The sequence below is a fragment of the Cibotium barometz genome, chromosome 32 (assembly GCF_041138505.1).
Source record: "Cibotium barometz isolate CiBa-2024 chromosome 32, ASM4113850v1, whole genome shotgun sequence".
Classification (NCBI taxonomy): domain Eukaryota; kingdom Viridiplantae; phylum Streptophyta; class Polypodiopsida; order Cyatheales; family Cibotiaceae; genus Cibotium; species Cibotium barometz.
In genome coordinates, this window is record NC_141077.1 from 16,034,260 (window position 1) to 16,042,772 (window position 8,513).

Consider the following 8,513-nt stretch of genomic DNA (forward strand, 5'->3'; position numbering starts at 1 on the left):
GATTAACTACAACTGCAAACCTATTCAATACAATACAAATTCTCATCTTAAAACTTCGATATAGTGTAGAGATGTATGCAAAAGGACTTGTTCGTAGGATTATTATGTATTATGTATAGGCTTATGAATAAGGCTCTATGCATAAGGGCCTTTTCGAAGGCTTTATGCATAGGGATGATGGCATGCATAAGGCCCTATGCTTAAGCCTATGCAGTTTGCTCTATACATGATGATAGATATGAGCATTTAAAAAGAAAGACTAAGATTTCCAAAAAGTTTGTAAATCTCTTCATACATAGACACACCCCATGACCTCCTTAACCCCACAATCTCAATGACCAAAATTTCCATGTATGAATAAGGCCCTTTTCTCAAAGGATTTATGCATAGGGCTGATGGCATGCATAAGGCCCTATGCTTAAGCCTATACAGCTTGCTCTATACATGATGAATATGATCATTCAAAAAGAAAGACCAAGATTTCCAAAAAGTTTATAAATCTCTTCATACATACACCATGACCTTGTTAACCATGAGCTCAATGACATCTAGATAAGTGAGCTAATTTATGGATGGAAAACATAATGGTTACACTTGACATGTGCTCCAATGAATGGCTCTCTAAGAGCTCCCTACAAGCACCAACCCTATATCCCCACTAATGGGACATCATAATAATTTGGAGATATTACCTTTGATGTATGTAGATTATGCTCTTATCATGGGTGTGCCTTGCTTAATCTTACCATGAAAATTATAGCAAGTGGGGTCATTTCAATACTCTCACATTAGTGTAAAGACATACACAACTAGCTATAGAAAAGGCATTGACCACTTCGTCTATACCTATAGAGATAAGAATCCTTCTTGAGAGCCCACAAATCACATGGTAGCCTGAAGATCTTGAACCTTAGTGGTCCATCTCCATGAGAGAGAGAGACAGAGAGAGAGAGAGAGAGAGAGAGAGAGAGAGAGAGAGAGAGAGAGAGAGAGATCCCTAACTCACATGATGTATATATATGAAAGAGAGAGAGACACACAGAGACAGAGATCCCTAACTCACATATTGTATATTAAACCATTAACTTTGCCTTGTATTATCATGTCTTTGATATGTGTGCTACCTTTGTTGTGTCCTAAAAAGAACACTTTTTTAGCATTTTTGTGACCAAAAGAGTCACAAGACATGCCAAGACAAGGCAAGAAAATATTTGGTGAATATGGAGAACTAAATGCTAGATCAAGATGACATGGTAATGGGCCTTTATTGAGCCACATTGTAGTGTTTGTGATATGGCATGTAGTGTTATGAGTGCCACATGTAGTGTGCATCGAGGTGTGTCCATGTTGAGGCACAACATGTAAAAGTTCTTATGTTTCCCATCTGTGGAATGTAAGAGACATGTAAGAGAAGTGACAAGACATGTAAAAGTTCTTATGTTTCCCATCGGTGGAATGTAAGAGACATGTAAGAGAAGTGACAAGACATGTTCAACATTGAAATTGTGTGGCATGTGCTCATCATTATGAGAATGGTAGAGGTTCACTAGTATGGGATGGTGGCATGAGATTTCCTCTTCTATTTGGAAGGACATACAAAATTCTTTTTATAATATGGGAGGGACCTTGAGAGTATCCAATTGTTTACTTATAGTAGGGTGTTGAGATTTCAACTCTAATATGATTGTGTGTGATCCTACATGTGCAAAGTTGGGAGGAAAGAGTTCTTTAATTGTATTATATAATTGATTTGTATGATGATTATAGTTGATTGTACGGCAGAGAAATTGTCCTTTAATCGTATGATGTAGTTAATTTTTATGGTGATTGTAAAAGGTTAAAGAAGAGTCTTAAAAGAGTAAGAAAGAGTGGACGAGGATGAGTAAATGTGGACATTTGAGAGGGCCACAAGGGTGGCATGCTGTGTGTCACTTTTTGGTGATGCATAGATAGCTCTTTGGAGCTATATATTGGATATAAAGAGTGCTATTTGAGTTATTTATTTTGCTAGCTTTTTATTATTTTTAACATATTAATTATGGGGTTTTTTATGAACTCTCATCCACCACAAAACGTTATTAGGACCTCTCTCCCTCTCTCTCTCTCTCTCTCTCTCTCTCTCTCTCTCTCACACACACACACACACACACACACACACACATGTGCACACTCTGTCTTACTCTCTATGCGCCTAAAACCTCTCTAGATAAGTACTTATGTGTATTGGTACACCAAGGCCTTATTGTGTGCCACATGCACCCTCTCATTGCATTCTTGATGCATAGACCCCATATACCAAAAAAATATTGAAAATAATGGCTTCTTTCATAAAATCAAAAGATATATACAAATGTGCATTATAAAAAATTTGATCAAAACACTTTATACATGCACAATTTTTCTCTCCATTGCTCTGGTAAAACTCTACAAGATCTACAAAACTTTGTAAAATAGATCAAAACACTTCATAAATAAACTGTTTTTCTCTCCATTGCTATGGTATAACTCTACAAGATCTACACAACTTTATAAATACGAACCATGTAGTCAAAGATATGGTATCATCATGAAATCATATTTTTAAGCTTTCAAATATTTTCAAATAAAATTGGGTACAATCTTTAGGACTGTAATGAATGCCATTGTAGAAAATATTCCTATAAAGATGGAAAAAATGGTTGTACACACCCCACCTCAAAGGACAAACCCATTGGAGAAAGTCTGTGTAATCCATGAGTCCAAAATGCTCAATTTTTTGAAAGCAATTAATATTGCCAAATCTAGCACTTACTTAGAAGATCTAGTTTAGGAGTCTAACAATTATAATTTAATTAACTTTTCATTTCATGCATCATTTAGATAGAGTGTATGTTCCTATACTACTACAAGAAATCATACATGAAAATCTATAGTAATTCTAGTTTCTTTCCCCAAAAATAATAAAGATTGAGTTACCTAAGTATGTAATGTGTAGCATTACTTGAGAATGAAATGGATAGTGATAAATACATAATATTATGCACATGGAGGCCAAAAGTTCCTTTCAAGATTTATTTTCTCCTCATGAGTCATGTGATGATTTTTGAATCCATGCAAGATGCTATGTATGCCAAAATGCAACACATTTGTAATAGCCTTAACAACAATGGTTTTGTTAAAGAATGGAATATACCACTTTTTTAAGGTTTGTAATGCACTTGATCATATCATGAGTCATTTGGCAAAGTCTAGAATGTTATAACTGGACTTTATTATCCTTTGTTTGAACTTTTTAACATGTTGATAAGTTCAATTGCTTTATCTATTCATTAAGTCCTATTTTAAGATGTTGATAAGTTCAATTGCTTTATCTACTCATTAAGTCCTATTTTTCAATTGCTTTATCTAGTCATTACGTCCTATTTTAAGATGTTGATAAGTTTAATTGCTTTATCTACTCATTAAGTCCTATTTTTCAATTGTATTGTAAGTGATAACGAAGACACTTGGATGTTATGGTCATTTGATATGGCATGCATGTATATGTGTAGAAAGTGCTCATACACATTTGTGTATGTGCACAAACATGTGCATGCATGCATACTTCAGCATATGTGGGCATTTGAAAAGAGGTAAAGGGGAGAGGGGGCTTCTATGCATTGGTATATGCATGCATAGACATGTATGCATGTGTGCAAGTATATCCATGAGTAATCAATTTTGGACGGCACAATACTAGATGTTTCACTCATACCTTAAAATATCAAGCCTTGAAACTTTACTTGAGGTGTTTTATTGTTCAAGATGTAAAATGGGAAGTGTTCTTAAAAGAGTGAATTTATATATTTTTTAAAGTCTCTCATATACCTTTTGCATTGAAGAGTTAATGCCCTCCACATAAAAAGTGATATGACATAGCCTTTCAAATCAATCACCTTGCCAGGCTTCTTGGAAATATAGCTGTAACCCTTGGAAGTGCTTTGTTGCAACAATACACCTCGGAAGTGAGGTCTACAAGATGCTTGCTCCTTTATAACCACGAGTGTCATTTCATGAACCAAAAAGGCAACAACAAAGGCAAAGAAAAGAATAATTGATCACTTTTACAGTATTGTGATTTGAAGTGTCATTCTCCAAATCTCTAGGAGAGCATTGATGTAGGCATGCTATTTCAATTGGATTGGATGTGGTTGACCTTGGTGTGGATCGTGTCCTGTCGAGATTGTGCACTCAAACAATGTAAAAGATGTTTATAAAGAAGGACCCTAAAGCTTTGGAACATGTTTCACATCAAGCTACACATGGATGTGTTGACCTTGGAACAATGGCTCTTGAGGCCATTCATCAGAAAAGTTGGGTTGCTATACAGAGGAATGTGATGGTGAAGTGGTGAAAGGGACCCATATAAATATGGGTGTATATATGCGAGACCCACATCAATTCTCTTTATGTTGGCTTGCTTGGGGCATATCAATCATCTATGCAAGGGCTTTATTCCATCGTACACTACTGGCATCCCCCTCATCTTGCAGAGGAGGGGGAAAGCACTTGGGGCCTCTAATGCTAACTCAAAGGCAAGGTTGTATAATAATTCAGAAGACAGTATATGCGAAATTGACAAAGGCAATCATCTGTAATTATGATTGGGGTTAGGAAGACGAGGGGGCTTTTGGGTACTGACTGTTCACATGTATTGGACGGACGGCCACCACTATGAGGGCGCCCGTACCCCTTTGCAACTTGGTAGATTGTGCAGGCTTTGTGTGCAATTTGGGCTTGTTGTACCCAACACCTTGTATTACCGTAGGTTCGTAGCTATGGGCGCTGCCCACTTTGCCTTTTAATATTCTAGCTTCCGTGAATGATTGGAACTGTGGGCGCCAAAGCTGCCTAAGGTTGAGGAAATCCCTTTTCCTATGTATGCACCCCTCACCTCACCTTTTATCATATGCTCAACACCTTCCCCCCCCCATATAAAAGACCCCCTTTCCTCTCGGACCCTCACATATCTTTTTTTTTCCCTTTGCATCATCAAGCTCACCACCAAAACTCTATCATCATAACCTCCTTACCCTCCCCATTCCACTCCCAATATGTGGCCCAATTTTCGAGGCTTGATGTGCAAGTCGGAATGATACGATGGGTATGAATAACAAGATCCTTCTCATTCCCAAATCTGGCTGCTACTATAAAGCCACCAAGCGAGATGACATCATGTGTTTGCAACAACAACATGGGCATTACTATCATGCCCAAGGTGGATGCTCATGCAAACGCACCATGCCCATAATTGCATTGGTGTTGCTCTTGTGGACTATTTTCGAGCACGACAACCTTCAACTTTGCAAAAGGTGTCTACTATATCAAAACATAGTTCAACTACCAAAAAGCATGTGGTAATCCCAAATTTGGTGTAATAATTATTTGGACCACTGTAGTTTGAAACAAATTGAGCTTAGGCTTAGACACGACCAAATGGCCTCACATTAGGCATTGAATGTGGCTTTGTGTCAACGATAAAGCATGACCATTGGAATTTGAATCACATAGATTCTTCATTGTGATTCAAAGAATACAAATACAAATACTTTTCTAAAAGTATTTGTTTAAAAAATCTGCTTTTAAAAGAATACCAATACAAATACTTTTCTAAAAGTACCATTCAAAGAAAGACATGTAGACACATTTAAAATCTAAGTTTTTAAATGTACTTTTAACAAAATATTTTCACATGAATACATCACCTTATAAAAACTAAGGATAGCTAGGATACAAACCTACTTAGATTATCTATCATGATCTAAAATGCCATTACTTGACTCCTGGAAATGATACCATCACACTTTGCCACCACACTTTACCACTTTATGATGTTTACCAAATTACCTTATGAGAAAAGGCAAATGATGACTTTTAATAGTAACTAACTAGTTCAATCACATAAATGTAACTTTTCCAACAAGAAAGACCACCCTTGATGTATGTTGTTGTAGTTAAAAAGAGCATGTGGGCTAAGGAAGGGGCTTGGGGAGGTAGTCCCTAACCATACCATAAATCATGATTCACATGTTTGTTCTAAAGTAAGCTAACAAAGAAGCTCATCATTCCTTTTAGATTCTAAATATGCTTATACCATACATGTAATAACCTTACACATAAATGATTTTTTTTTAAACCTAAAACTAGAATCTTCACTCAAATTTTTAATATGACCCATTGTGGGGGAAAAGTATTCAACCTTTACAACCTCCCAAATGATCTCTTTGTTCCATGGCCTTTAAAGCATCCCAAAATGTAGGAAAATGTTTTGAAATGGAGGTATTTATGATTCTATGTAATGCATGTATTTAACGTTTCACATATATTAGAATCATGGAGATGGTATGGCACAAACAATAACTGAGAAAGTTGTTTTTTCTTAACATGGATTTGTTTGGATTCATCAAATTCATAAGGCACATAGGAATGAACATACACATCTTAGTATCATCCTTAAAGATATATATATACATAGACATCTTAGTATTAACATGAAAGATATACATGTATATAGACATCTTAGAATCATCACAAAAGATATACATGTATATAGACATCTTAGAATCATCACAAAAGATATATATGTGCATACTAGCAAGCCTCTTGAAAATATTTCTATGTAAGATTCTTTTATTATAAAATAGTGAACTTTAGGTTAGGCGACACCTAGTTGAATAAATTAGAGATTTCACTTTGTACTAATACCTATACATGTGTAAACATATTCCTTCTATTAGGCTAAACCTATTTGAAGCAATTAGAGATTTCATTTCATACTAGTATCTTATCATATGCAAGCATATTCCTGCCACAACAATCGTAGACAACTCAATTGCACCTATGATAACCTTGTATGCTTCTTTATTCTAAGGGCTTCTAAATTCTTGGAAGTTGTTTTCTTACATAACAATTAATATCATTTCACAAAACAATTGGACCTATGATAACCTTGAATGGTTTTATTATAAGGGCTTCTAAAATCTTTGAAACAAATTTTTTGCATAACTATTAATACCATTTCACAAGAATGAGAAGGAATATATGTCTAAAACTTTCTATTTATAAGATGTAGAGTCTATAATAAATTTAAACTTGAGTGTAAAAGTGAAAGTGCTTGAAAGTAGTATTTGTTTCATGTAAGCTTAGGCTCAAATTTTAGCCTCGTCAAAGAGATCAATTAAAAATATATAATTATGCCAACAAGTAACTCATCAAAATTGGTTTTTTTCACTGCAAGGTTTGAGGTAAATCTATAGAAATACATTTATGTCACTTGAAACTAATGGCATGAAAAGGGGTCACACAAAAGGGTTTTCAAAATAAACTTTATAAGTGTCATCAAAAAAAACTTGTTGGAGGTGGGGGATTGGTATCCAACACTAAGATGATCTGCTAAAATACACACTCCACAATTGTTGTGAAATTTTTCATGTACTCAACTTCACAATTGAACTATGGGTTGCTTCTTGATAAGCCATTATATACATGATTCACCAATGTGAAAGCAAAAACCGCTAGTGGGGGATTGGTATCCAACACTAAGATGATCTGCTAAAATACACACTCCACAATTGTTGTGAAATTTTTCATGTACTCAACTTCACAATTGAACTATGGGTTGCTTCTTGATAAGCCATGATATACATGATTCACCAATGTGAAAGCAAAAACCGCTAGTAGACACTCATGTGTCATAACATCCAATCCAATTGAAATCATTAAAGGCATGTAGTTGAACATCACTCCCCTTAGCATAGAATAAGATAAGGAACTAAGTACCCTGTGAGTATTTGAATACTCATTAAAGGCATGTAGTTGAACATCACTCCCCTTAGCATAGAATAAGATAAGGAACTAAGTACCCTGTGAGTATTTGAATACTCATTGCTTGGGGAAGCTTACCAATGCTTACTTTTGAGACTATGCATAAATATGCTCGACTAGGAGATCCCAAACTGAATCTCTAGTCTTGTATTACATAGATAGATGAGGCATCTAATAGCGTGCTAGTAAAGTGATGCAATGGTTCACTTGTATCCTAGAGACTAAGCCTAGCACCTATCTCTACTAGTGGAGCAATAGGCTTACTTTGATTGCACCATCACGTTGCATAAACTATATTCCCAAATAATAATGCAATGAGCCTAAATCTATCATCTCAAATGAACCATGTTATGGAACCTTGAAGGCTAAAATCTTCTCCTCATTAGGGACTATGAGAAGCATGTCATCAACTTATAAAATGATGAACAAAAAATAATCATACTCCTCTTTACATTACATCTAGAGGGTACTCTCTATTGGACTGTTACAATCAAGTATACGTTTATCTTCTCATACCATGCCCAGGGAGCCTACTTAAGGCTCAAGGGGTGCACTGCTAAAAGAAACCCTATGTATCACATGCGTTCAAGGGGTATTTAAAAAACCCCTTACTTGTAAATTTTTCATGAATAAAATGACCCCTTTTTCTTTATAGACTTAGGGGTTTTTTT